The sequence below is a fragment of the Cnephaeus nilssonii genome, assembly GCF_951640355.1.
Source record: "Cnephaeus nilssonii genome assembly, chromosome: Y".
NCBI classification, from domain to species: domain Eukaryota; kingdom Metazoa; phylum Chordata; class Mammalia; order Chiroptera; family Vespertilionidae; genus Cnephaeus; species Cnephaeus nilssonii.
This window is the reverse complement of record NC_137096.1, coordinates 6,838,555-6,866,118: the sequence shown is the minus strand read 5'-3', so window position 1 is coordinate 6,866,118 and position 27,564 is coordinate 6,838,555. Positions and strand designations below refer to the sequence as shown.

The 27,564-nt window shown below is 41.5% G+C and overlaps 2 pseudogenes across 2 annotated transcripts in view; both read right to left on the bottom strand.

Moving 5' to 3' along the window:
* LOC307096509 (melanoma antigen preferentially expressed in tumors-like) overlaps positions 1 to 27,564 on the bottom strand; it is a 313,827-nt pseudogene that overhangs the window by 264,560 nt on the left and 21,703 nt on the right. Inside the window, exon 2 of the transcript in view lies at positions 19,218 to 19,325. The product of the transcript in view is annotated as a melanoma antigen preferentially expressed in tumors-like (transcript). The remainder of the gene's footprint in view (positions 1 to 19,217; positions 19,326 to 27,564) is intronic.
* Positions 16,362 to 18,455, bottom strand: LOC307096483 (melanoma antigen preferentially expressed in tumors-like; annotated as a pseudogene). Its single transcript has 2 exons — positions 18,028 to 18,455; positions 16,362 to 16,917 (listed from the first exon to the last, which is right to left on the bottom strand). The product of its transcript is annotated as a melanoma antigen preferentially expressed in tumors-like (transcript).

Below are 27,564 nucleotides of genomic sequence, written 5' to 3'. Positions count from 1 at the left end.
GGTGGCAGTGCTTTTTAAATCATTACAGACTTTTGATCCCAATACAAATTAGGCACAATGCAATTTGAACAAGACCCACATAGTTAATATGACAAAAGCACTGCTTTTTCTTGAGCCAAATTAATAGAGTACATTTTGACATTTGAATTTCTTTATCCTTGATTTACAATGATATTTTTGCCTTTTGGACAAATCCATACCCATTATGGCCTGGCTTGAAACAAAAGACACCCTCGCCCATTTTGGATCAGGAATTCCAATGCTTGGCGCTAGCTTAATGCTTAGTGAATCTCCCCACCTCTTTTCCCGGTGATCCCACCTGTTTTCCCTTGGACTTCTTTTCTTCGCTCTGGCAAATCTTCTTCTCCAGTCCTTGTCTTGGGCGATATAAATGCCTCAGTCTTTTTTGCAGCAAGGGTTCAGGAATCAGGAGAAGGGGCTGCAATATAAATGGATACACTAGACAAGAAATATAAATTTAGAAGGCATTGAGGGAGCCAGACGGGAACTTACTCTCTAGTCAGTGGTTCCCCAACTGTCCAGACCCACTGCTTTTTATTTACACATTTTGCTCATTAGCAAAGCAAACACAAAGGTAAGGTTTGGTTAAAAATAAAGGGTGATCAGGTTAGGGGAATTGCTTTCCGCTGTTCAGCCAGCATCTATATATATAAAAGGCTAAGCAGCTGTTAGGACAGAATGACCGGAATGACCAGAACAACTGGTTGACCAGTCACTATGATGCGTACTGACCACCAGGGGGAATATGCTCAATGCAAGAGCTTTCCCTGGTGGTTGGACATCCCCCAAGGCGTCCCAGATTAGAGAGGGTGCAGGCTGGGCTGAGTGCCAACCGCCCCCCCTCCCATCCCCCGTGCACAAATTTTGTGCACTGGGCCTCTAGTTAGGTAATAATAGAGAGATTTTCAACCGTGTTGAATATCTAAGTCCATCAGCCTTCTGACATTTATTATGCTAACTACTTTTGTCTTTGCCCCAAGTAAAGCCACACAATTTTGTGGTAATTTTTAAAAATTCAAGTTGGAAGGCTTGTTGGTAACTTTACACTCAACAGTCCAATAGGTGAGCTTTTAAAAACCTCTCCCATTTGTGATGTTTGTTTACATTCACTAATAAAAAATACTTAGGATTCAAGATAGCTCAGTGTTTGAGAGAGCATACCTTTGTGGTGCATTAAATGTCAAACTGTTGAAGAGAAAGTGCATGAGTAGTTCTACAATAAAATACATATCACTATCTAATGAAACTTCTGTTCATTTCATTCAGAAGTATAGTCAGGGAAGCTAACTGTTTCAGTTTAACTGGCAATCTCTGTTTCAATATTATTATTCCCACTTCAGAAAAGTGCTGATGTCATTTCAATAAGCAAAAGGATGCTTACATTTAGACTTCTTCAAACTTTTATATCATTCCTTCTGTAAATTTTCTTCCTACTTACCCTATTCCTTTAAAGGTTGAGGACATATAAAATGCCACAGGGAGGAGGTCAACAGTTGTTTTGCAGCCTTTTGGAGGTTCCTCAACTCTTTGCTTGCTCTAATTGGAAGACAAGGCAGCATGCCATGAAGACGAAGCACACTGTTTCCTTTTGCATTCAGTTCAGTTCAAAGACTGTACTGGTATGCACTTATGGTCAAAGGAAACATGGGGAAATTTAGAGCCAAGAATGCAACTCACCATCCAACACTTTGTATTTACATATTTGGGGTAAAATTGGACAAGAGATTGCATTTTGAGGAAAAATTTATTCTGAAAATTTTAACAATACAGATGTTCAATTTAAACATTTAAGTATATTGTAATTTAAATCAACACTTATGAAATAACCCTGAATAATTCACACTTTGTATTCTATGCAGAAACTTCATAAAGGGACGTACAATTCGTACTTCTTCCCCAAACCCACCATTTGCTTTTAGTCATTCTTAAATAACAGAAGACAATTTCTTTATAAATTAAATGTCGTCCGTACCTTAGCATCGTTTTTAATTTCAGTGTCTACTTTGTCTGTCACAAGGACTTCCCCACTGACTCTGCCAGATGAGCCCGATAAGTTGAGCTACTGTGCTGCATGATTCACTCTCTCCTCTGTAGATGGTGAATCCTATGATCCCAGCCAGCACCATGCTAGGGACTCATACAGAGGTGTCCCACCGCTGTTGCAATCATTGCCATCCCCCCTCCCCATCAAAACCATCTGTTCTGCGGCTATGGTAATCATCTCAGTGACTGTTTACAACATAAGTCAGAAGAGGCCTGCATGCTGGTGGTGCTCCACCTGAGCCTCCTGTAAAGTCAGTGACCAAATAACAACACTTGAACCTCTTTTCAATTTCTTTATTGATTAAGGTATTGCATATGTGTCCTCATCCCTCCATTAACTCCCCAACATCCCCCTCACTCATGTCCTCACTTAGCTAGTGTTCCTGTCCATTGGTTAGGCTTATATTCATGCATACAAGTCCTTTGGTTGATCTCTCTTTCTTTCCCCCACCCTCCCCTATCTTCCCTCTGAGGTTTGGCAGTCTGATTGATGCTTCTCTGTCTCTGGATCTGTCCCTGTTCATCAGTTTATGTTGTTCATTATATTCCACAAATGAGTGAGATCATGTGGTATTTATCTTTCTCTGACTGGCTTATTTAACTTAGCAAAATGCTCTCCAGTTCTATACATGCTGTTGCAAATGGTAAGAACTCCTTCTTTTTTACTGCAGTGTAGTATTCCATTGTGTAGATGTACCACCGTTTTTTAATCCACTTATCTGCTGATGGGTACTTAGGCTGTTTCCAAATCTTAGCTATAGTGAATTGTGGTGCTATGAACATAGGGATGCATATATCCTTTCGATTGGTGTTTCTAATTTCTTGGGATATATTCCTAGAAGTGGGATCACTGGGTCAAATGGGAGTTCCATTTTTAGTTTTCTGAGGAAACTCCATACTGTTCACCACAGTGGCTGCACCAGTCTGCATTCCTACCAGCAGTGCAAAAGAGTACCTTTTTCTCAGCATCCTCACCAACACTTGTGGTGTGTTGATTTGTTGATGATAGCCATTCTGATAGGTGTGATATGGTTTCACATTGTTGTTTTGATTTGCATCTCTTGGATAATTAGTGACTTTGAGGATGTTTTCATATGTCTCTTGGTCTTCCTTCTGTCCTCCTTTGAAAAGTGTCTATATAGGTCCTTTACCCATTTTTTGTTTGGATTGTTTATCTTCATTTGTTAAGTTGTATGAGTTCCCTGTAAATGTTAGAGATTAAACCCTTATCGGTGATGACATTGGCAAATATGTTCTCCCATGCAGTGGGCTTTCTTGTTGTTTTGTTGATGGTTTCTTTTGCTGTGCAAAAGCTTTTTATTTTGATATAGTCTCATTAGTTTATTTTCTCTTTAGTTTCCATTGCCCGAGGAGCAGTAACAGTGAAGAAGTTCCTTCAGCATGTCTGAGATTTTGCTGCCTGTGGATTCCTCTAGTATTTTTATGGTTTCCCATCTAATGTTTAAGTACTTTATCCATTTTGAGTTTATTTTTGTGTATGGTGTAAGTTTGGTGGTCTAGTTTCATTTTTTTGCATGTATCTGTCCAATTTTCCCAACACCATTTATTGAAGAGACTGTCTTGACTTCATTGTATGTTCATGCCTCCTTTGCAAATATTAATTGGGCATAGTGGTTTGGGTCGACTTCTGGTGCTGGAAACTGATCATTGTCTCACTAATAGAAAGATGTGGACAGGAAACCCAGAAGGCTGGTCAACAACCTTAATTGCTCTAATCACTCACTGCTTAGTTGAAACATTGATAGCTGAAGCAGCCTCCACCTCTGTTTGTCTATGTAAATTTATTTTATTGGAGTTTCCTGCCTAAAGGCTATAGGTGTATCCCAAAGTCTCAATAAAATGGATAGCAAGGCCAGAGCAGTGTGTAGTCCTCCAGCTAGAGGTGGGCTCCTGTCTGGCCCCCAATATTCCCAAATTAATACTTTTTTAATATGCTTTCATTTGCGTGCGGCCTTCTCCAGAACCCGAACCCTGAACCAAAACCCTGAACGCTGTGGGATGTAAAAGGGGTTCCCACTTTCTGGGTTCTCGATTCTATTCCTTTGATCTATATGTCTGTACTTGTGCCAGTACCAGGCTGTTTTAAGAACAGTGGCTTTGTAATACAGCTTGATATCTAGTATTGGGATCCCACTTAATTTGTTCTTCTTTCTCAGAATTGCTGCAGCTATTTTTTTTTATTATTATTCCAGATGAATTTTTTGAAAGATCGTTGTAAGTCTGTGAAATATGCTGCTGGTATTTTAATGGGGATTATATTGAATATGTAGATTGCTTTGGGTAGTATGGACATTTTGATGATATTGATTCTACCAATCCATGAACACAGTATGTTCTTCCATCTGTTGATGTCTTCCTCTATCTCTTTTTTCTGTGTCCTGTAGTTTTTCACATATAGATCTTTTACCTCCTTAGTTAAGTTTATTACTAGGTATCTTTTTTTTTTTTTTGGCGTGATGGTAAATGGAATTGCTTTTTAATCTCTCTTTCTATAAGTTCACTATTTGTGTAAAGAAATGCCATAGATTTCTTGACATTAATTTTTTATCCTGCTACATTGCCAAATTCATTCAGTAAGCCTAAGAGTTTTTGATGGGGTCTTTAGGGTTTTCTATGTACAATATCATGTCATCTGTGATTAAGGACAATTTTACTTCTTCTTTTCCATTTTGAATGCCTTTTATTTCTTCTTCTTGTATAATTGCAATGGCTAGTACTTCCAGTACTATGTTGAACAGGAGTGGTGAGAGTAGGCATCCCTGTCTTGTTCCTGCTCTTAGGGAAAATGGTTTTAGTTTTTTTCCATTTTGTTGGCTGTGGGCTTTTCATATATGGCTTTTATTACGTTGATTATGTGATTTTTATGTCTCAATTTGTTTATGTGATGTATCATGTTTATTGACTTGCAGATATTGTACCATCCTTGCATCCCCGGATAAATCCTCCTTGGTCATGGTGTATGATCTTTCTGATGAATTGCTGAATCTGATTTGCTAGAATTTTGTTGAGGATTTTGGCATCCATGTTCATGAGGGATATTGGCCTATATTTCTCTTTCATTATGTGGTCTTTAGCTGGTTTTGGTATTAGGGTGATGCTGTCTTCATAGAAGTAGTTTGGAAGTGCTCCTTTCCCTTGAATTTTTTGGAATAGTCTAAGGAGCATAGGTTTTAGTTCTTCCTTCAAGGTTTGGTATAACTCCCTTAGTAGCCATCTGGTCCCGGGTTGTTTTTTTTTTGCTGGGAGCTTTTTAATGACTGCTTCAATTTCTTCCATAGTTATTGGCCTATTGAGATGTTTAGAATCTTCTTGATTGAGTTTTGGAAGGTTGTATTTTTCTAGGAATATGTCCATTTCCTCCAGGTTGTCCAGTTTGTTGAAATAGAGTTGTTCATATTATTTTTTAACAATCCTTTGTATTTCGGTGGGGTTTGTTGTTATTTCTCCCCTTTCATTTCTGATTTTGTTTATTAGGGTCCTCTCTCTTTGCTTCTTGGTGAGCCTGGCTAGAGGTTCATCAACCTCATTTATCCTTTCAAAGAACCATCTCTTGGTTTCATTGATCTTTTGTATTTTTTTTGTCTCTATGTCATTTATTTCTGCTCAGAACTTTATTATCTCCTTCTGTCTGCTCACTCTGGGCTTTTCTTGTTGCTCTCTTTCTAATTCTTTGAGTTGTAGAGTTAGATGGTTTAATACCTTTTTTTTGTTTTTGAGGTAGGCCTGTTAAGCTATAAACTTCCCTCTCAGGACTGCTTTCATTGTGTCCTAGAAATTTTGGATTGTTGTGCTTTTGTTTTCAATAGTTTCCAGGATATTTTTAATTTCTTCTTTGATCTCATTGGTAAGCCAGTCATTATTTAACAATATCCTATTCAGCTTCCAAGTGTTTGAGATTTTTGAATTGTTTTTATTGTAATTTATTTCTAATTTTATGGCATTGTGGTCTGAGAAGATGCTTGGTATGATTTCGATCTTCTTGAATTTGGAAACTTTGCTTGTGACCCAATATGTGGTCTATTTTTGAAAATGTCCCATGGGCACTTGGAAGAATGTATATTCTGTGGCTTTAGGGTGAAATGTTCTGAAGATGTCAGTTAAGTCTATCTGATCTAGTGAGTCATTTAGGATTGATGTTTCTCATTGCTTGGTATATATCTCTAGTAGGTCGAATACTGGATCAGATGGGAATTCCCTTCATAATTTTTCTGAGGAAACTCCATACTGTTTTCCACAGTGTTTGCACCAGTCTGCATTCCCACCAACAGTGCAAGAGGATTCCTTTGTCTCCACATATTCACCAGCACTTGTTGTTTATTGATTTGTTGATGGTAACCATTCTGACAGCTGTGAGATGGTATCTCATTTTCATTTTGATTTACATGTCTTCAGAGATTAGTGACTTTGAGCATGATTTAATATGTCTCTTGGCCTTCTATATGTCCACTTTAGAAAAGAGTCTACTCAAGTTCTATGCCCATTTTTTATTGGATTGTTTTTCATCCTTTTATTAGATGGGTGAGTTCCCTATAAATTTTGGAGATTAGGCGTTACCGGATATAACATTGGCAAATACTTTCTCCCATGCAGTAAGCTTTCCTGTTTTTTGTTTGTTTGTTTTTTTTATTTTGATGTAGCCCCATGTGTTTATTTCCTCCTTAGTTTCCATTGCCATAGGAGTTGCATCAGTAAAGAACTTCTATGAAATATGTCTGATATTTTGCTGCTTTTAGATGCTTCTAAGATTTTTATGGTTTCCATTTTATGTTTAAGGTCTTTTTTCTTTTTGAATTTATTTTCCTGTATGGTTTAAGTTGGTGGTCTAGTTTCATTATTTTGCATGTATCTGTCCAATTTCTCCAACACCATTTATTGAAGGGACAGTCTTGACTCAACTTTATGCTCTTGCCATCTTTGTCAAATATTAATTGAGCATAATGGCTTGGGTGTATTTTGGATTCTCAGTTCTGTTCAATTAGTATATATGTCTGTTCTTGCACCAGTACCAGCCAGCTTAAGAACAATGGCTTTGTAATATAGCTTGATAGCTGGTATTGTGATCCGCCAACTTTGTTCTTCTTTCTCATAATGTGGGTATTCTGGGTCTTTTTTAATTTCATACTAGAGACCTGGTGCATGAAATTTATGCACAGGCCGGGGGAGTACCTCCTCAGCCAAGGCTGCATCCTCTCTAATCCGGGACCCTTCGGGGGGATCAGACCTAAACCGGCAGTCAGACAACCCTAACATAATCTGGGACCTCTGGTTCCTAACTGCTCACCTGCCTGCCTGCCTGATTGTCCCTAACTGACCCCCTTCCTGCCTGATCAACCCTAACCTCCTCTGCCTGCCAGGCTGATCACCCCTAACTGTCTACCCTGCTGGCCTGGTTGCCCCTAACTGCCCCTGCCTCCGCTTTCCTGGTCGCCCCCAATTGCCCACCACCACAGGCCTGGCCACCCCTTACTGCTCCCCCAGCCATCCGGGTCACCCCCAAAAGCCCCCCTCTACTTATCTAGACACCCCTCAGTACTGCACCTGTTGGCCTAGTCGCTCGCTACTGCCCCCCCATAACTGGTCTGATTGCCCCCCACAGCCTGCTGTTCAGTTGTTGGTCATCCCTCATTATCCCCCCTGCTGGCCTGATCACTCCTTGCAGCCTGCTGTTCAGTCGTTTGGTCGTCCCTCACTAACACTCCCGCTGGCCTGGTCGCCCCTTGCAGTCTGCTGTTCAGTAGTCTGTCTGTTTGTTTCGGTTGTTGTGGCCCTTGGCTTTTTATATATTAGGATTAATTTTTGGAGACTTTGTTCTATGTCTGTGAAATATGCCTTTAGTATTTTAATGGGCATTGCTGTAAATCTGTTGAGTACTTTGGATAATATGGCAATTTTAGTGATGTTGATTCTACCAATACATGAACATGGTATATTCTTCCATTTGTTTGTCTTCCTCTCTCTTTTTTCAATGTCCTGTAGTTATCCAAGTATAGGTCTTTTACCTCTTTAGTTACATTTATTCCTAGGTATCATAATTTCTTTGTTGCAATGGTAAATGGGATTATTGTATGTTTGTTCTTTGTTTGTTTAATTTCTCTTTTTGTGAGTTCATTATTGGTGTATCAAAATCCATAGAATTCTGGGTGTTAATTTTGCATCCTGCTATTTTGCCAAATTCATTTATTAAGTCTAGTAGTTTTTTATGGAGTCTTTAGGGATTTCTATGTACAATATCATGTCATCCTTGAATAATGACAGTTTTACTTTTTATCCATTTGGAATGACACTTATTACTTATTTTTGTCTTATTGCTGTGGCTACCACTTCCAGTACTGTTTCAAGAAGTGGTGAGAGTGGACATTCGTGCTTTGTTCCTGTTCTTAGGGGAGATGGTTTCTGTTTTTGCCCATTGAGTATGGTGTTGGCTGTAGGTTTGTCATATAAGGTTTTTATTATGTAGAGGTGTGATACCTTTATTCCTAGTTTGCTCAGAATTTTTACCAAAAAATGTGTGTTGGGTTTTGTCAAATGCTTTTTCTGAATCAATTAATGTGACTGTGTGATTTTTTATATCTCAAATTGTTTATGTGATGCATCACTTTAATTGACTTGGGGATCTTGTACCATCCTTGTATCCCTGGAATAAATCCAATTGGTCATGGTGTATTATCTTTCTAATGTAAGGCTGGTTCAGATTTGCTAGAATTTTGTTGAGGATTTTAGCATGTATGTTCATGAGAGATATATTGGCTTGTAATCCTCTTTCTTTTAGTGTCTTTATCTGCTTTTGGGATTATGGTAATGCTGGATTCATAGAAAGTGCTTTGAAGTGTTCCTTCCTCTTGAATTTCTTTGAAACAGTCTGAGGAGGATAGGTTTCAGTTTTTCTTTGAATGTTTAGTAAAACTCCTCTGTGAAGCTGTCTAGCCCAGGGTTTGCTTTTATTTTTTATTTTTTATTTTTTCTGGAAGGTTTTCAATAACTGTTTCAATATCTTCCATATTTAGTGGCCTATTCAGATTCCTTTTATTCTTCCTGATTGAGTGTTGGAAGGTTGTATTTTTTTAGGAATATATCCATTTGTTCTAGGTTGACCAGTTTGTTGAAATAGAGTTGTTCATACTATGTTTTTATAACCCTTTTTTATTTCTGTGGAGTCTTTTGTTATTTTGCCTCTTTCATTTCTGATTTTGTTTATTTGGGTCCTCTCTCTTTGCTTCTTGGTGAGCCTCAATAACAGTTCATCAATCTTGTTTATCCTTTCAAAGAGCCAGCTCTTGGTTGTATTTATAAGTAGTAGTGATGCTTTTTCTCTTCTTTACTGTTTTGTTTGTTTGTTTGGTTGTTTCTTTTTTGTCTCCATGTGATTTATTCATGCTGTGATCTTTTCTATTTCCTTCCTTCTGTTCATTCTGGGATTTCTTGTTGTTCTCTTTCTAATCCTTTAAGTTGTAGAGTTAGATAATTTACTACCACTTATTCTTGTTTTTTGAGGTAGGCTGTGAACTTCCCTCTCAGGACTACTTTCAGTGCATCACATTGGTTTTGGATTGTTGTGTTTTGATTGTTATTTGATTCTAGGGTGTTTTCAATCTCTTCTTTGATCTCTTTGATAACACAAACATTGTTTAATAACATACTGTTTAGCCTGCAAATATTTGAATTTTTGTTATTTTTATTGTAGTTTATATCTAATATGCCATTGTGATCTGAGAAGATGCTTGCTATGAATTCCATCTTGTTGAATTTGAAGAGACTTTATTTCTGTCTCAAGTGGTCTATCTTTGAAAATGTCCCATGTGCACTTAAGTGGAATGTACATTCTGTAGCTTTGTTATGAAGTTGTTGATTATGAAGGTGTTGATTAAGTCTATTTGACCTAGTGAGTTGTTTAGGATTGCTGATTTTCTTTTTTCTAGAGGATTTATCCAGTGATATCAATGGGGTATTAAAGTCCCCTACTATGATTTTATTGCTGTTGATCTCTCCCTTGATATTTTCCAGAAGTGTTTTTTTGTTTGTTTTTTACGTATTTGGTGCTCCTGCATTGGGTGCATATATGTTTATCAGAGTTATATTATCTTGTAGTCTTGATCCCTTTAGTAATATGAAGTGGCCTTCCTTATCGCTTTTTATGGCCTTAAATTTAAGGTTTATTTTGTGTGATATAAGTATTGCTACCCTAGCTTTTTTATTTTTTTCATTTCCCTTTTCTTGAAAAATACGTTTCCATCTTCCCACTTTCAGTCTTTCTGAGTACCTGATAGCATCATGCGTTTCTTCTAAACAACATATATGTGCGCCATAATTTCTTATCATTTCAGCCACTCTATGTCTTCTTAATGGAGCATTTAGTCCATTTATGGTTAATATTATTATTGGTAGGGACGTGTTTGTAGCCATTTTTGTTCTCTATGCCTTCCTCGCCATCTATTTCTGCTTTTATGACAAGCCCTTTAGCATTCCTTGCATTATTGTCTTCTTAGTGATAAACTCCCTTAGCCCTTTTTTGTTTATTTGTTAGTTTTGTCTGTGAAGTTCCTGAAATCCCCTTCTATTTTAATTGATAACTTTGCTGGACAGAGTGATCTTGGATTCAGTCCCTTCTTTTGCACCACTTTGCATATTTCCTCCCATTCCCTTCTAGCCTGATGTGTTTCTGTTGAGAAATCATTTGATAATCTCCTGAGTGTTACTTTGTAGGTAACTCTTTTCAGCCTTAAGATTCTATGTAGTTAACATTTGCCATTATAATGACAGCATGTCTTGGTATAGGTGTTTTTGAATTATCTTGTTTGGGACTCTCTGTGCTTGTGTGAATGTTTTCTTTCCCAGATTATGGAAGTTTTCTGTCATTATTTCTTCTTTTTTTAAAATATAACTTATTGATTTTTTTAAAGAGAGGAAGGGAGAGGGAGAGAGAGTGTGAAATATTGATGAGAGAGAAACATCAATCAGCTGCCTGCTGCATACTTCCTGCCGGGGATGTGCCTGCAACCAAGGGAGATTCCCTTGACCATATTCGAACCTGGGACCCTGCAGTCCGCAGGCTGTCCCTCCAACCACTGAGCCAAACAAGTGTTAGGGTTCGTCATTATTTCTTCTAATAGGTTTCCTAGTTTGTGTTCCTCTTCTTGTCCTTCTGACACCTCCATTATATGTAAGTTACTTCCTTTCATGTTGCCTCAAAGCTTCCTAGGATCACCTCCTGATTTCTAATTTTTTTCTCAAGTTTTTATTCAGATTGTGTTGTTCAGGATGTGTTTGTCTGCCCTGTTTTCTAACTCACCAATTTGGTCCTCTGTTCTTCTAGGCTACTGTTGAAAACTTCCATCATGTTATTTATTTATTTATTTATTTATTTATTTATTTATTTATTTATTTATTTATTTTTTAGTTGTAGCTGTTATAATTTTTGACTTCCCCTTTGTTCTTACATAAGTTGTGGATTTCTAAATCATCCCATATGACCCTTATTCTGAATTCCTCTTGTGACATACTGCATGTCTCGGTTTCATTTATTTCCTCTTTAGCCAATTTCTTTTTTCTTTACTTTGTGTGTTGTTTCTTTTTATTCCCATTTTTGCTGTCACTGGAGAGCCCAGGTCCAGAATTTTGTGGCCTGTGGCCATGGAGTTTTGTCGGTGGGACATTCATGCACTCCAAGACTCACAGGAGGTAGCCAGTGGGCAGCTGGAGTCCTGGTGTCTGAGGGTCTGCAGCCATGATAGCAGGTTTTTGGCCGGAGTTGCTCTAGGTACCTGGGTAAGGTCTGAGGGCCATATGGGTGGTGGTGAGGCTGGCTCCTAGTCACAGCAGCTCTCCCCTTCAAGATGGGTTACTTTCTTAGGAACACATTTGACTGAAAATGGCTTAGTAAGGTAAAAATACCAAAAATAGTGCAAGAGTCCTATTGAAAAATAGAATGGATAAACAGATCAGAAATATGTACATACAGAAATATGTACATACAGTCATACTGGGAATTTTTATTTCTGTCATTTTAACTGAAGAAATAGTAAAAGTAAGAAAGACTGGGAATTAAGTGCCTAATCATTTTGAATGAATGATTGAATTATTTGTTTAAAAAACAAAACAGTTTAGGTAAGCTGGGTGCACTGAAAAAATGAAATAAAAGTTGGCAACACATAAATGAAGTAACATACACATTCTAAAAAGGAATCCATGTTGTCCAGTTAGTGTTGCACAATGGTTGAGCATTGAGCCATGAACCAAGATGTCCCCTCTTCCATTGCCAGGGAGGACATATGCCAGGGGAGCAGGCTGTATCACCAGTATGGAACATTTCAGGAGGCAACTGATCAGAAGGTTTCTCTATCATCGATGTTTCAATCTCTCTATCCCTCCCCTTTCCTCTCTCTCCAGAAAACAAATAAAAAGCCTATTATAAAACTAGATAGAAGTTTCTATGATTTCTCCTGGAATATGAGATATTTTAGTCCTTATTACTAGAGGCCTTCGGAGGACTTTTATTAACCAACATATATGGTTAATAAAATCTGTGTTGCATGCCTTACTGGGAGGTTGTTAGTAATGACATTTTTCATAAACTTACCATGAAAAAATAACTCTGTCATTTTTTAAGAAAATGCTTATGTCGAGAAGAATTTGAGGTAGAACTTGATTTTAGTTGCAGTAATTTGTAGGTTTCAAGCAGTTGTTCATTTGTTCAGTTTAAATGTTTTGTAGTATTGATATTATTTGTATACTCATTTTAGTCTGTGGATGGAAAAAACAAAGTAGACTATGCCAAGAAACCATCTTTTCAAAGTTGGAGTGGACTTCCATCAAGAAACAGAAATGATGTAAGAAGTCTGAGAGGTGGAAGAGGAGGAAGTAGAGAAGCAAAAGGACGTCCCTCAGGTGCAGAACACTTAGGTAATGTTTCAAAATATAGGAATTGAAGGAGACTTGACTCAGTCAGGTGAACACATAATCCAATATGCAGATGAAATATGATAGAGTTATATACATGAAGCCTATATAATCATATTAAGCAATGTAACTTCTATACTATATAATAGAAGCCTGATATGCTGTCTGGTCATCCAGTTAGCCGTTCAAACAATCAAAGTTTAATACACTAATCACATGCTAAGGCATCTCAATTGCTCATTATGACATGCACTGACCGCCAGGGAGCAGACAGTCGACCCATAGACCAGTCGCTATGACATGCACTGACCACCACGGGGCAGACGCTCCAACTGGTAGTTTAGCTTGCTTCTGGGGTCTGGCTGATTGGGACTGAGCAAGATGGGCCGGACAAGACCTGGAACCCTCCTGCCATCCCTCCCTGGCTGGCCAACCTCCCACTTCTCACCGCAGCCCTGATCTTACACCGGTGGGTCCTTTGGCCTGGCCTGTGCCCCCTAGTGATCTGGGAACCATCGGGGGATGTCAGAGAGCCAGTTTGGGCCCGATCCAGCAAGCCAGGTTCGAGGGACCTCACTGGTGCATGGATGTGTGCACCGGGCCTATAGTAAATTCAATAAATAAGGAAAGGTGGAGAAACTCAGTAACACATATTTTTAATTTAAAAATATAAATATGAAACCATTATTTGTGTGAAAACAGTAACATTGAATGAAGAGATACACCTCAAATTTCATTCATATCTTTCAAAGCAAATGATATCTTAGCATTCTTTAGATTGAGAATGGATGCTGATGATCAATTCCTCCCACTAGAAGTATCAGAGTGTGACTGGCTGTTGCGGGTCAGTAGACTTATGATCCAAGAGGATGTAGTTCACTTGTCAGTTGGGGCAGGCTCCTGAGTTTAAGCCATGACACAGGGTTGGGGGGATATACAAGAGACAGCCAACCAATGATTTTCTCTCATTATTGAGGTTTCTATCCATCTCTCTTTCTCCCTTCCTCTCTGAAATTAATAAGAAATGTACTTAAGAAATGGAAATATATGCTTCCAAGCTGATGGGCCCAAACTAGAAGAGGGGAAGGAAGAAGAACATAAAGTAAGACAATAAAAAGAAAGAAGGGCCAGGTGCTGTGTGTGGCAAGCTAGGAAGCTGCTTACATCCAGCAGAGGGCAGCAAGCACATGAGTGGCTGGCACTGAATGAGAGGCAGTAGAAGGAGAAAAAGCAGGACCAAATCCCTCACCTTCTGGGAGACTAGAATCACAAATGCAGCCCTGCCACTGGGCCTGGGTGTGTGGTCTTCTCCCCTGGTGTTCCACTAGCAGGCTACTCAGTGAGCCAAATGAGACAGCCCTGGGCCAGAATGCAGTGGCATGTGGGCAGAGAGCCTGTTCCTTGCTGGGCAGCTGACTGTCCATTGATTATGGGATCCAACCGCACAGTATGACATCTCCATTTCACTGGGTTGTATTGGCCCTCAGGGTGGCCCTCCATACACCCAACGCCCCAGAGTGACCTTCACCTGTGTCCACCTAAGTGCTCTTCCGGATTGCTTGGGGTTGGCCACTATTTAGACCCAAAACCCAGGGGCAGTCACTGGCTCACAGTTGGTTTACCACCTCCTTGATGGATGGGAAGGAGGGTCATGTGGGGAGAGTCTTCTCACATTATGACCTAGCCTCCACAAAGGGTTTCATATTCTTAGTACGAGACACAGATACTAAGCAAAGGTTTACGCCAGGTTAATATTGTGCTGAAAGGAATGTAACTGTTTTTACTGGCTACAAGTATTGGACTGCAAGCAGGGACTGGATCCAGGGGGATGACAGGTGTGGATTTGTGAGTTCAGGCCTCTGACTAGGTGGGAGGATGATGTCCCTTTCCATACTGGGGTCTGACTTTTGCATAGGGAAGCTCTACCATGGAGTAGTCAAAGGCCAGTGACATACGCTCCCAGTGGGGAGGAGTGTTTGAGTCCATGGCCGCTAGGAAGTTGTAGTTCTGTGGTGATCATGGGAAGCCACTTGTTCCAGTCCCTGTGGATGCACCTTCTGTGGGCTTAACCACTGAACAGTAACAGAGGTAAGGGAGGAGGTACTAGTGCCCCAGAAAGAACCACCAAACCGGAATGGATAAATGGTGATGTGATCTACTGGAGCCAACCTCACCCAGCCTAGTGTCTGTGCATCACAGATGCTCATGCACTCTTATTTAACCAGTAACTGCAGATGGGAGAATCGGGTTAACATGTCATAGAGGACACCAGATGGTTCACATTCAGTTCTCTTTATTACTGACATTTATTAACAACCATTCAAGCAAAGGTAATTCCGCATCTACCTCCCAAGCCAGAATCCCTCCCCCCTAGAGATTCAGGTGCATATCTCTAACTCCTTAGGACCCATCTCCCCAAAGAAACCATCTGTCCCCCTGTCAGAATTTCCCCCTCACTGAGTCTGCAACTGGCTACTGGGTTTCTTTAACCCTTTGCACTCACTTGGTTTTTTCTCAATTCCTTTATTCTACTTGGGATTTAATTTTTTATTTTTTTTCTTTCCAATTTTTTTTATTAAGGTATTAAATGTTTACATATCTTACCATTGCCTCCCCACCCCACTCCCATATATGCCCTCACCCCCCAGAGTTTTTAAATACCCCAGATTTTACAAAGCAAGGCAGTAGAATAAAAAACTGAGTTTCTTTTCATACAAACTTATTTATTTGGATTTTTATATTTCAAATTATCAATACATTCAAAGAGTAATTTTAATCTCTAAAATTTTTCATGGTGTGATATTTTTTGAAATATTCATTCACATGAAGACCTGGTTTACATTCACATGTTTCACAAATATAAATCGTCTCTCTTCTTCCTTCTTTGATTTTTCTGTTAGAACAAACAACACAATCTTTGTGTTTTTTGTTAAGGTGAGGTGTGATTATATGGAGCTTTCCATCTAAATGTTGCTCTAAGTTAGTGGATAATAATCTACCCCTGGAAGTTAGTGTACCATCTCTGAATTCTCCAACAAGATCTTGTACTAGTTTCCTAATAAATTTCACATGCGTTATCGGTTTTTCATTTTTTATTTTTTGGCATCAGTTGAGACGGCATTTACATTTTACTTGTCCTTTCATGCTAATGAAAACAAGAAAAGATACTGGAAAAATAGACAAAAATTCCCCTTCCCCCCACGGTGAAACTACTTGTCGAGTGTGTCTCGACCTACGAGCTGCTACTGAAGCTAACCGTGTCGAGTCACAATCGACATCCGAGTGCAAAAGGTTAAGATACACTTATGTCTGGGCTTCAGTGTCCAAGAGCCCAAAGTAAAGCCTATGAGATGTGCACACAGCTAGACAGACATGTATCGGGGTCACAGAATGGGGTTTGGGTTATAGAAGGTTCTACAGTCACAGTGAGGACAGGGGTAAGCACAGTACCAGACCATACCGGGCCGCCCCAACTCCTGGAGCATATGCTTCAGCTCGGCATGCACCTGAGCAAGTCGACCCAGGTGGATGGTGCTGCTCCTTTCCTTGTAACTCTCCAGGGGGTCGTGGTACAGCACACAATTCAGCTTGCTCAACCTGATGGTGTGGTGAAGCAGGTCCTCCAGGATGGTCATGGAGATGGCATTTTCACTGAAGCTTAGGGTCATGAGCTGAGAGCAGTGGCTCAGGGCAGGCAGGAGGTCCATGAACTTGGGCTCCATGATCCCACACTCATCCAGGTCCAGGTTCTGCAGGGTGGGGGTGCCTTTCTCTTAGAGAAATAGGAGGGGCCCAGAACTGATGTTGGTCAGGTTGAGCCTCCTTAAATTCAGAACTTTCAGCTGGCTGATGTTCAGGTGATGGTAGAGATGTCTCAAGTCACTTTCTAAAAGCAGACACTTAGTGATGGACAGAGTCTCCAAAGGGGTCTTCAGGCAGTTGGGAGACATAGAGCAGTTAGGTGAGGGGGATGGACCTGGGGGGCAGAGCATGGTGAGGATGACCAGGCCTTAAGGTAAAGCCCATTTCACCAAAGCCTAATGTTTTCCAGATAATGATCAACCCCGGATGTTGCACAGTGAAAAGAGTCATTCAAGTCAGTGCAAATTTGAGTGAAATCCTATCTCCATCCCTTATCTGCTCTGAGATGGATTCAACTGGATGAAACCTCACATACTCCATTTGTTCATCTGTTATGTGGGTTAGAGAGCACATCATACACCCCACCCTCATACATACAGGTGTTGTGAGCATGAATGATGGGAGGTAAAGTTGGGGGGAGCTCAGAAAGAAGCCTAACCCAATGTCTCAAGCAGGAAGCAACCAGTGCACTTTAGTATTGGAGACATGACCCGAAATGCCTTCAATTTGGGCTCCCTTCCATCCACAGCCTGGAATCCTATCTCCCTCATCTCTTAGCCCATGAAGCTACTGGCATAATTGCAAAAATGGCTAATCTGGACAAGGTTGAGCAACATCCAGCGGGGGCTGCTACCAAGCAAGAACTTAGATCACTGCATCGTCTACAAACTACCTATCCCTTTTCATGATTCTTCCCTCCAGAATCCTGCATTTAGCAGGCATTCCCTTAGCAGGAACCTTTGGCAATCCTTGGCAGACAGGTGATTCGAGGCAGGTTTGGATTGAAAGGCTGCCATCACCAAATCGCTAAGTGGGGACCTTAACCCCTGAAACCTCACCCCTGATGGGCTTTCCTCTCTTCACTGCCATCCTCACGTGGTTCTATTGCATAATATTCCTTTAGACACTTCTTAGAAGTATTCCCATGCTACCATCACTGGCCCGAAACCCCCATTACTTCCATTCCTAGCAAGGAGTCTCTTCAATAGCATCTTTCTTAGTTCATACATCCTACCTTAATCAACAAGCAAAGGGACAGAGCAGTGAACAAGACATTGACTGTGTGGATCTTCTAGTGTCTCAAGATCTCTAGCACTGATGACGGACAGCACATAGGAGGTCCCATCACTGTGGACTGAAATGAGAAGTGGCTCGCGCTGGTCTGCAGAGAAACCTCACCAACCTCACCTGAGGTTCTGGTCTAGGTGGCCTTTGAGGAAGGAGACATCATCCAAATAGAGCTCCTAGAGGCAGAACAGGCTGAGGAACTGAGAGGTGACCAGTTTAACACACTTCTCCTCCTGCTCCAAGGTGGTGTGAGAAGACGTAAAGACGTGGGAGAGGAGGAACTGACGCAGATTGACCATCTGGCCAAGGTAAGGAGCAAACTTCCTCAGAGTGTACAGCTTCCAGGTATAATTTACCTGCAAATCCTGGACAGAGTCGAGCTACACCATATCCAGGATGTAAATGTTTACCTTCTACATGGCAAAAACCTTCAGCTTCTTACAACAAAGGTGCAGCAAACCTCTCCTTTCGCTGACTTTCTTAATAAGGTAGCTGAGGTATTCATCAAGGACACCTTTCTTAAGGCGAAGGTATACTAACACCCCCATGGGGGCCAAGGCTGGATTTGGCGCCGCCCTTAAGCGGTCCACCTTCCCCCTCTTCCTCGTGGGGCATCAGGCTCCACACATCAGCTCTGGTTCCAGACTACACGATCCAGAAATCCTGATGAGCTCCCCTCTGTAAATTGAGCATCTGCATTTTCCATCTTCTGCAGAGAAAATAGGATGTAGCCTGGGGTGAATTAAGATAACAGGGAATGAGACTATGGCCTTCAGTCTAGGAATTTGGGCACCTGAATCAGACACCTGACGGGACTTTTACTCCATACCCCAAAAATCAGCTGCTACTTGCACTACTGGGATCCTTCGTGGTCCCATTTTCTGGTACCTTTAGGTGCCACCAGGAAGGGTGGGCTCATGTCCATTCAGTCACCTTCTGCATCTTCATCAGCCCTATATATGTGAAGCCTGTTCCAGAGTCACCCCAGCAGTGGCTCCAAGGCCTCCCTGAGCTCTCCCTTTGGCCATGCACTCTCCCATATCCCAGATGTAAGTGCTCACATCCCCAGGGCCCAACCAGGCTACTGAATCCCCCTCACCTGAGTCGAGTCTCCTGGGCAAGCAGGGCATGGAGCCCATAGAGCACAGTCTGAAAGATATCATGGTAAGTCTGCTGATCATTCATCAGGGCTTCCAGAGGGAGTCAGGGAAGGGCCAAGCCTGCACCATGGCCTTCAGGACTTTGCTGTGCTTCCAGGCCAAGGCCGCTGTGAACAGAGGTGGGAAGTGCTCCATAGGCAGCCACTCCACAGCAGCGATGGCCAAGGCTTCATTCTTCAGCAGGCTCTGGCATCTCAGTTCCAGAAGTCTGCGTGGAGCCTGGCTGTTCATCCTGATGAAGTGGCTCTTAAAGAGATCCTGGGAAATGGCCGGGAGCAAGGCATCTTCTCAGGATGAGCATGAGCAACCTGATCCTTCTCCCTTCAGAGGAACCAGCTGAAGGCAAAAGGCACTGCTCTGACAACAACTGGAGTGTCCGCATTTTACCCCAATCACGTTTTCTGCTAAGGGGCTGCTGACCTACTCAGCACTGCCTCTCCTAGGCTGCTGGCAGGACAAGCACCTCGCCAGTCACCAAAGAGTGGTGAGATGACCATTGCACCCTTCCCACATCTACCCACTGCCTACCTGAAACTCTGCTGTGCAATGAGTACTGGGAAACCAGATAAATGTTCCCACCTTTATAGGAAAACCTTTGTGATTATCACTGAAGGTCTGAAAGCACCTGGAGTAGGCAGCAGTGCCTGTCCAAGAACCACTCCTTGCTAAGCTGCAACAAATAAAACAGATGGGGAAGATTAAGGAACACCCATACAATGTGTACCTTCTGGCCTTTGGTATGTTTTAAATGAGAAAGAGTAAAAGTAGCATAAAAGTTTCTAAAGTTGGGGGAGCTAGAGGTGAGAAAAATAACCATTAATTGCGAGATGTACATTTTATTGTGTGTCCCTTCTATGAATATTAGAATGAGCACTTAATCCATGACAACAGAGAGCTCACAGGTCACAACTAAGCCTAATCTCAAAAGAGACTGCAAGCCCTGGTCAGTGCTGCTCAGTTGGTTGAGAATCCTCCCTTACAACCAAAGTCACTTTCAGGCTCCATTCCCAACCCTCAATAGGGGGTGGGAGGAGCCTGATGATGGATGTTTCTCACATCAATGTTTCTCTCTCTCTTTCTCCCTTCTTCTCTTTCTATACATCACTTGGCTTTTATTAAAGAACTCCCTTAAAACCTACTGTCAGACACACAGTCTGGCCGATAAAATTACAAAAAGAATTTTGCCAATTTGGCCTACAATAGATTCCTTAGGAATATTCAACTTTCAGATAGCAGGGAAACTTGCCCTGTAAACCTCTATGAATGGCACACATCAAAACAATAATCAAAACGTTTTGGATAATGGCTAATCTGCATCTAAAGGAAAAGGCAAAGTCTGCTCATTTGTAAGGAAAGAAATGCCAATTCTCTGTGGGAACTTGGCCTGCACGTCCTGGAGGACCACCTTAGGCTCCTGACTCACCAGAGTGGACATGGTGCAGGGAGCCCTCTGCTCAGACTTGGGCAGTGACTCTCATGCTCTAGCTTCTGATCCCTCCTGAGCCTCCTCAGAAACCATTATACCCCGTCTGCCCTCACCTTCTTTTGAGGTGCTAGCTAAAATGGAAACTTACAACTGAAAGCTGAACCTTAGTACTAGATCTCCAGGCAGTTAACCTGATTGGGTTTTGCACTCTGCACACCTCCAACTGAATCCTAGGTCCATTCATGAAAGGAAAAGGAAATGAAACCAACATGGAAGTAGACTTGATGGGTTGTTGTTACCTCATCTAAATTCCCTAATGTTATTGTTAACACACCATTAGGCAGACAGGGTATCCTTTCAAGAGAAAAAAGAATACAATGCAACAGTATTGAGTACCAAATAGTCCCTGACACTTGATGTTACCTCAATTGCACATCCGTGCCCATTCAAAGAGGAACAGAGGGACAGTTGGTCTTCCAAATTTTGAGTATCATGCCTTCCCCAAAGGACATAGGGCCAAAATCACATCTAGGGATTGATCAGTAGAAGGGAGGGGCTGCAACTTTGTAATGGGACCAAGGGAATCTCCCAAGACAAGGTGCACACTTGGGAAAATCAAAGGCTCTGACTGGATAATCTTGTGAACTTAAATGGCTGGTGTTTAAGAAGAAAATATGGTGCATCCCTTAAACCCAAGCTGGTGGGGAGTATAGGCAGGAGGTTCAATCACTCTCCCTCTGTGGAAGTAAAGGGCATTTACTCCAGAAGAACAAGATGAGCTAAGCAAACTGGCTTGAGAAAATTAAATGTAAAAATGTGGGCTGTGCAGAGGCCAGAGGAGAGGTGTGGCAGCAGAACCTGAGAAGTTACTTATCCAATTCTGAAAGCCATTGAGGGGCCAGAGTCCTGGGCTCTTTGGAATCTTGGAAGCACAGAGAAAAATACACGTGGGACAAAACACCTATGTATCCTTATCAAGGAGCTACTCCCAGAGGGCATTTTCTTTGGTTCAGGCCTCCTCTTTAACATCCCAACCTTCCACAGGCAGCATATTAGGCCCAGACAAGTTCCAGGGTCCTGGCCCTAAACATGACTGCCAAAGTCTGTATGGATAACTAATGTTTGCTCACCCCAAGGGAACAAACAATGCAAACTGGCTTTATAAAGCTCCATCTGGGCCTAAAATTCTCACTCAGATTGTGAGGGAAGATTGTCCTCTCTCAGGATTAAGCACAGTGCTCACATACACCTTCCCCTTCAAAAGTTTTCAAGCTGTATTTGTATTTGACATGTAAGCTTCTGCCAAATTTTTGGGATATCCCATGCTGCACTGAGTCACACATTGGATCGTTTGAAATTGAGAGAGGCAGACACACAAACACACACACACACACACACAGAGAGAGAGAGAGAGAGAGAGAGAGAGAGAGAGAGAGAGAGAGAGAGAACTTTTCTGCAGGCTCTTTTCTACCCCCTGCAATGTGATGCCCAAACAACTCTCATATTCCAGGGAGAGGGACCATGTGACAGAATACCACAGTGGTGTTCACCAGAAAATTTCAGACTGGTTGATTAGATTTCAGGAAGAGGATCAAACTGTAATGAGTTTAGGAAGTTAATCTAGACTTGTATCCTGGGCTTTCAGCACAAGTGGTGCCACCTAGGGGCTGTATTTCTCTTTAACACAGACATTGCATGGACCAGGCAGAATCTGGAAAAGTGTAGTAGTTCAAGTTCAGGCGGCTTCTATGAGATCCCAGTGCCCAGGAGATACAAGGAGGCAGGAGGGACCACTTAGAATGAGCTGGAAACAAAGTCTCAGCTGAACATGCCTTCTTCCTGAGCAAGAACAACTCCTCTACCACCCACCATGCATAGCCTGCTTTCCCAAGGCATGAGCTGTGGCACTGGAGGCAGGAGCACAACTGCATCAAGGGTAAACTTCCTGCCCAGTATTGGACAGGCCCCACCGACTCCCAGCACCCATACATGAATCTGGGGGATGTTTTTACCACATCCTGGTCACCTGCCACCTGCCCTCATCATGGCCCTCACTTATGAACAGCCCACAGCAGCCTTTGAGCACATGATTCCTAATGGGATCCGAAGACATATGACCTTCTGACCTTTTTTTTTTTTTTTTTTGAGTTGGACGGTGGTCCTTAGAAAGTGCACCCAAGGCTGGGAGCCATCTTTATGCATTCCTGGAATGTCAGTCAACCTCTCATGATCCTGATGCTGGGGACACCCACTGTTGACAGAAATCAGGAGTTCCCCCCAATTCATCTGAGCTGTTTTGGAGAACATGACATGGTACAATGTGCAGAAGGAAAAACAATATCCCAGCTATTTCCTGGATCCAGAGAGGCACTGAGGAGGCTGGAGGATGCCCTTCCTGGGTTCCAGAGCAAGCCCTGCCTCTGTGGACCTTCACAGGCCCTGGGGATCAGTCCCCATGCATGGGCTTTCCCACATTCAGCTCTCTTAAGCCAGCCTTTGAGCAGACATGCATCCACCAAACTGGACATCTCCGATGGAATGGACACATTCCTAGAAAAATACAAGCTTCCAAAACTCAATCAGGGAGATTAAAAAAAATAAATCAATAGGCCGCTAACTACTGATGAAATTGAAAGAGTAATCAAAAAGCTTCCAGCAAACAAAAGCCCTGGACCAGATGGCTTCACAGTGGAGTTTTACCAAACATCCAAGAAGAAATAAAATCAATGCTTCTCAGACTATTCCAAAAAATTCAAGAGAGAGGCATACTTCTAAGGTCTTTCTATAAAGTGAGCATTACCTTAATACCAAAACCACATAAAGACAACACAAAGAAAAAGAATTATAGGCCTATATCCTGGATGAACATAGATGTTAAAATCCACAACACAATTCCAGCAAAACATATCCAGCATTACATCAGAAAGATCATACACCATGAACAAGTGGGATTTATTCCAGGGATGCAAGGCATGTTCAATATCCACAAGTCAAAAAATGTGATACATCACATAAACAAAGTGAGAGACAAAAATCACATAATCATATCAATCGATGCAGAAAAGGCATTTGACAAGGCCCAACACCCTTTCCTAAGAAACACGCCCAGCAAAGTGGGACTAGAAGGATCATAATAACTGCCTTATATGACAAATCCATGGCCAATATCTTACTCAATTCTAATAACTAAAACCATTTCCCTTAAGAACGGGAACAAAACAGGAATGCTGCTTTCACCACTCCTGTTCCACACAGTACTAGAAGAGCTAGCCACAGTGATCAGACAAAAAGAAGAAATAAATTGCACCCAAATTGGAAAAAAAAGTAAGTAAAATTGTCATTATTTGCAGATGACATGATACTGTACAAAGAAAACCCTGAAGACTCCATCAATAATTATTAGACTTAATAAATTAATTTGGCAATGTAGCAGGATACAAAATTAACACCATGAAATCTATGACATTTTTATACAATAGTAAAATTACAGTAGAGAGAATTAAAAAAAAAACATTTACCATTGTATCAAAAAATTAAGACACATAGGAATAAACTTAACTAGGGAGGTAAAAGACCGCTACTCAGAAAACTACAAGATGCTGAAGGAGAGACAGAAGATGGCTGCGGACAGGAAGGCAGACTGCAAGATAGCATGTGAGTGAGAAAACAAAGGGGGAGTGTGTGGTCGCAAGGGGAATGTTTGTTGGTGAGTTGAGGGACAGCTATACTTCAGGAGACTGTGGGGGACTGCTGGACAGGGCTTCCCTGAATGCGCAGCCCCGCTGCTGCTGGGTTCCCTCCCAGAGTGACCTGCTCAGATGCGGAGACCATGCCATCTTGAAGGGAAAAGTGGATGTTATCGGAAGAGTGTAAAGCCCAGGGAATCTACAACTATGGCACCCACCTAACAGCTGCAAACCTGAGAATACAGGTCCCCAATTGGCGCAAGCATGCGGATTCAGAGGAGCTCTACACTCCCTCACAGAAAGGTCAGATTTTGCCTGGGATAAGGTGAGGTTCATTGTCCCAGCAGGAGAGAGAAACTCCTACACAGCGGAAGCTAGAAAACCTGGGAAGTCTGTGCCTAGAAAAATCCGTGGCCCTTGGGGCTGGCATGATCCCTGAATGTGGAAGGGGGTCCTCAGAGCTGCTAACAGAAGGGAACTCTAAAAGGCAAACCATTTTGATCTGGACACAAAAGGACAGCCTAAAAATTTCAAAAGTGTGCCAGCTCCTTAGACCCAAGAGGAAAAAAGACTGCACAGACTTGAGCGCAGCCCTGGAGTTTGCACACTTACTCTGGCTCTTTTTTGTTTTGTTTTGTTTTGTTTTTTTCTCTTTAAGTCCTTGCTTCTGATTACTAAGCTCAATACATAGGTTCACCCAATTGGGGACACCCAAAGAGACTGCAGAGGAAAGATGTTTTTCTGGAACCTGGGGATCAGAGCGGGGAATAACCATCAGAGAAACAGCTCTGGGGCAACCCACTCCCACAAACAAGTATTAAGTGCCACCGGGAAAACAAAATCTAAACACCAGCTAGAGAGAACCTATAGACCCAGAGGTCAATCCAGAAACACTGGCACCAAGGGGTTGAATCACAAATGGACTCTTGTGTAAACACAAATAAAAGAATATAAGAAATAGAGATGTACTGCCTGCTTAAAACTCAGGACTGGCTTACAACATGGAGGAGCAGTGGAACGCAGAGGACTTCATCACTGTCCTCACTAGGAAACAGGCCTGCCAAACAGAACAGTAGAGGAAGTGAATGACCTTCATTACTGCACATTATTTTTTTTCATCTTTTACTTAAGAAACTATTTTTTTTTTCTTTTGACTTCACTTGATTTTTACCTTTTTAATTATTACATTTTTATTTTCCATCAGTATTATAACTACTACTATTTTTCCTTTTTTTTTAAAGTGTCCTTTTATTTTTCTCTTCATTTTACTTTGGGATTAGTGTTCTACATTCTATTTTCATCTTTCCTTTAGCATCATTTTACTCTATCTAACTTTACCTTTATGCCATCACTCTCTTCCTCACTTTTCCCCTGATGCTGTCCTGTTTCTCTTACTCTATTCCTCCTTTTGATTTTCCCTATCACTTCTTTAAATCCCTGTGAAAATTTCACCCTACTTATATTCCAATCCCCTGCTCCAATTCCATACACACCTCTCTCTTCTCTTTCTTCACTAACCAATAATTCTCTCTTTGTTGTTGTTTGCTTGATTCTTGATTATATCAATTTTTATGCTTGTTTGTGAGATTGTTTTGGTTATTCCCTTTTTTTTCTTCTGTTTTGTTTTTGTTTCTTTTTTGTTTCTGTTTTCCCTTGCCACACTTAATATTAGTTCTTGTTTGTAGTGTGCATTCATCTCCAAGTACTTGTTGCTGGCTTTTGTTGGGATTAGTGGCTGTTCTATTCAAGTTTTCTCCCCATATATATAGTTTGTTCCCCTCTTCCTTCTCATTCTCATTGTTTTCTCTGTTACTTTTTTTTATCCTTTTCCCAATTTCATTTTTGCATTCCTTTTATTTTCTCTCCTCTTCTTTCTCTCCTATCCTGCAATTCGCCTTTCCCTGTTTGTCACATTTATTAGGGGTTATTAATATCATGAATACATTTCTGTTCAGTGCCTTGTGAATTGTACCTGGTTGTGTTGTATTTTGTGCCTTTAAATCAATGCAGGAGAGAGTGAACTACATAAACAGACACGTGGAGAAGTGAGATCATTAGGAGCCAAAGAAATAGCCCACATATGAAAGAAAAGCAGGACTCACCAGATAAGGAAGTAAATGATATAGAGGAAAGAAACCTGTCAGAGAAATAATTCAGAGAAATGATCATAAGGTGGCTGAAAAGAATGGAAGACAGATGCCATCTTGAGAAACAGAGCTGCCTGAGACTCGAATCCTGGCTTCTGACACAAACCAGGGCCCTGCAGCCACAGGGGACAGAGAACTGCTATCACAGCTTCTGACCAACAAACAAGAATCCAGACTTCCCGGTAGATTTCCGTGAGTCAAAGAGCCTATCCCCAAAACACTGAACAGCTGCGAGCACCAGAACACCGGTCCCCTATAGGCGCAAACATTCGGATTCAAAGGAACCCTTTACTGAACCACGGAAAGGTCAGATTTCGCCTGAAATAAGGTGTGGTTTCTAGTCCCCGCAGTGGGAGGGAAGCGCGCGAGCCTTGGGACCGGCGGGAACCGGGAGGTCTGTGCCTGGAGGAATCGGCGGCAGTTGGAGCTGCCGTGACCCGTGAATGTGGAGGGGGGTGCTCTGAGCTGCTAACTGAAGTGACCTCTTAGAGGCGGCTCATTTTAATCTGACGAGGAGGATCAGACTGAGAATGTTCAAAGGAGTGCAGGCTTCTTGGTCTGACGCACAGACCCACTGACCGTGCACTAGGGCTCTTTCCGACTCTGATTACTAAGCCCAACGCAGAGGAAAACCCAGGTGGAAAAACCCTGAAAGACTGCAGGGGAAGTTGTTTTTTCGGAACCTGGGAACAGAGCTGGGTGTGACCATCGGAGAGGCAGCTGTGAGGCACACACCTCCACAAACCGGTAGTGAGTGCCATAGAGGGGGAAAAAAAAAAAAAGCTAGAGAGGCCCGGAAGTCAATTCAGAAACACTGCCACCCAGGGGCTGAAACGCTAATTGTCTCTGGTGTAATCAAAAATAAATACCAGAAATTAAGACACGGCCTGCTCAAAAAGCAGGACTGGCCTACAACACTGAGGAGCAGAGGAACGAAGCTGAACTGAAATACCGCCCAGACTGGGAAACAACAAGAATAATAGAGGAAGTGAATGACAGCCGCTACTGCACATTTTAGTCTTCCTATTTTTTAACTTTTAATTCTTTTTTCAATTTTTTTATTCTAATTTTTTTATTTTCACTTTTTGCATCTTTTACTTAAGAAACAAATTTTTTTTCTTTTTCCTCACTCGATTATCACCTTTTTAATTATTACATTTTTATTTTCAATCAGCATTATTATTACTATTATTATACTTTTTTTTTTTAAATGTCATTAGACTTTCTCTTTCTTTTAT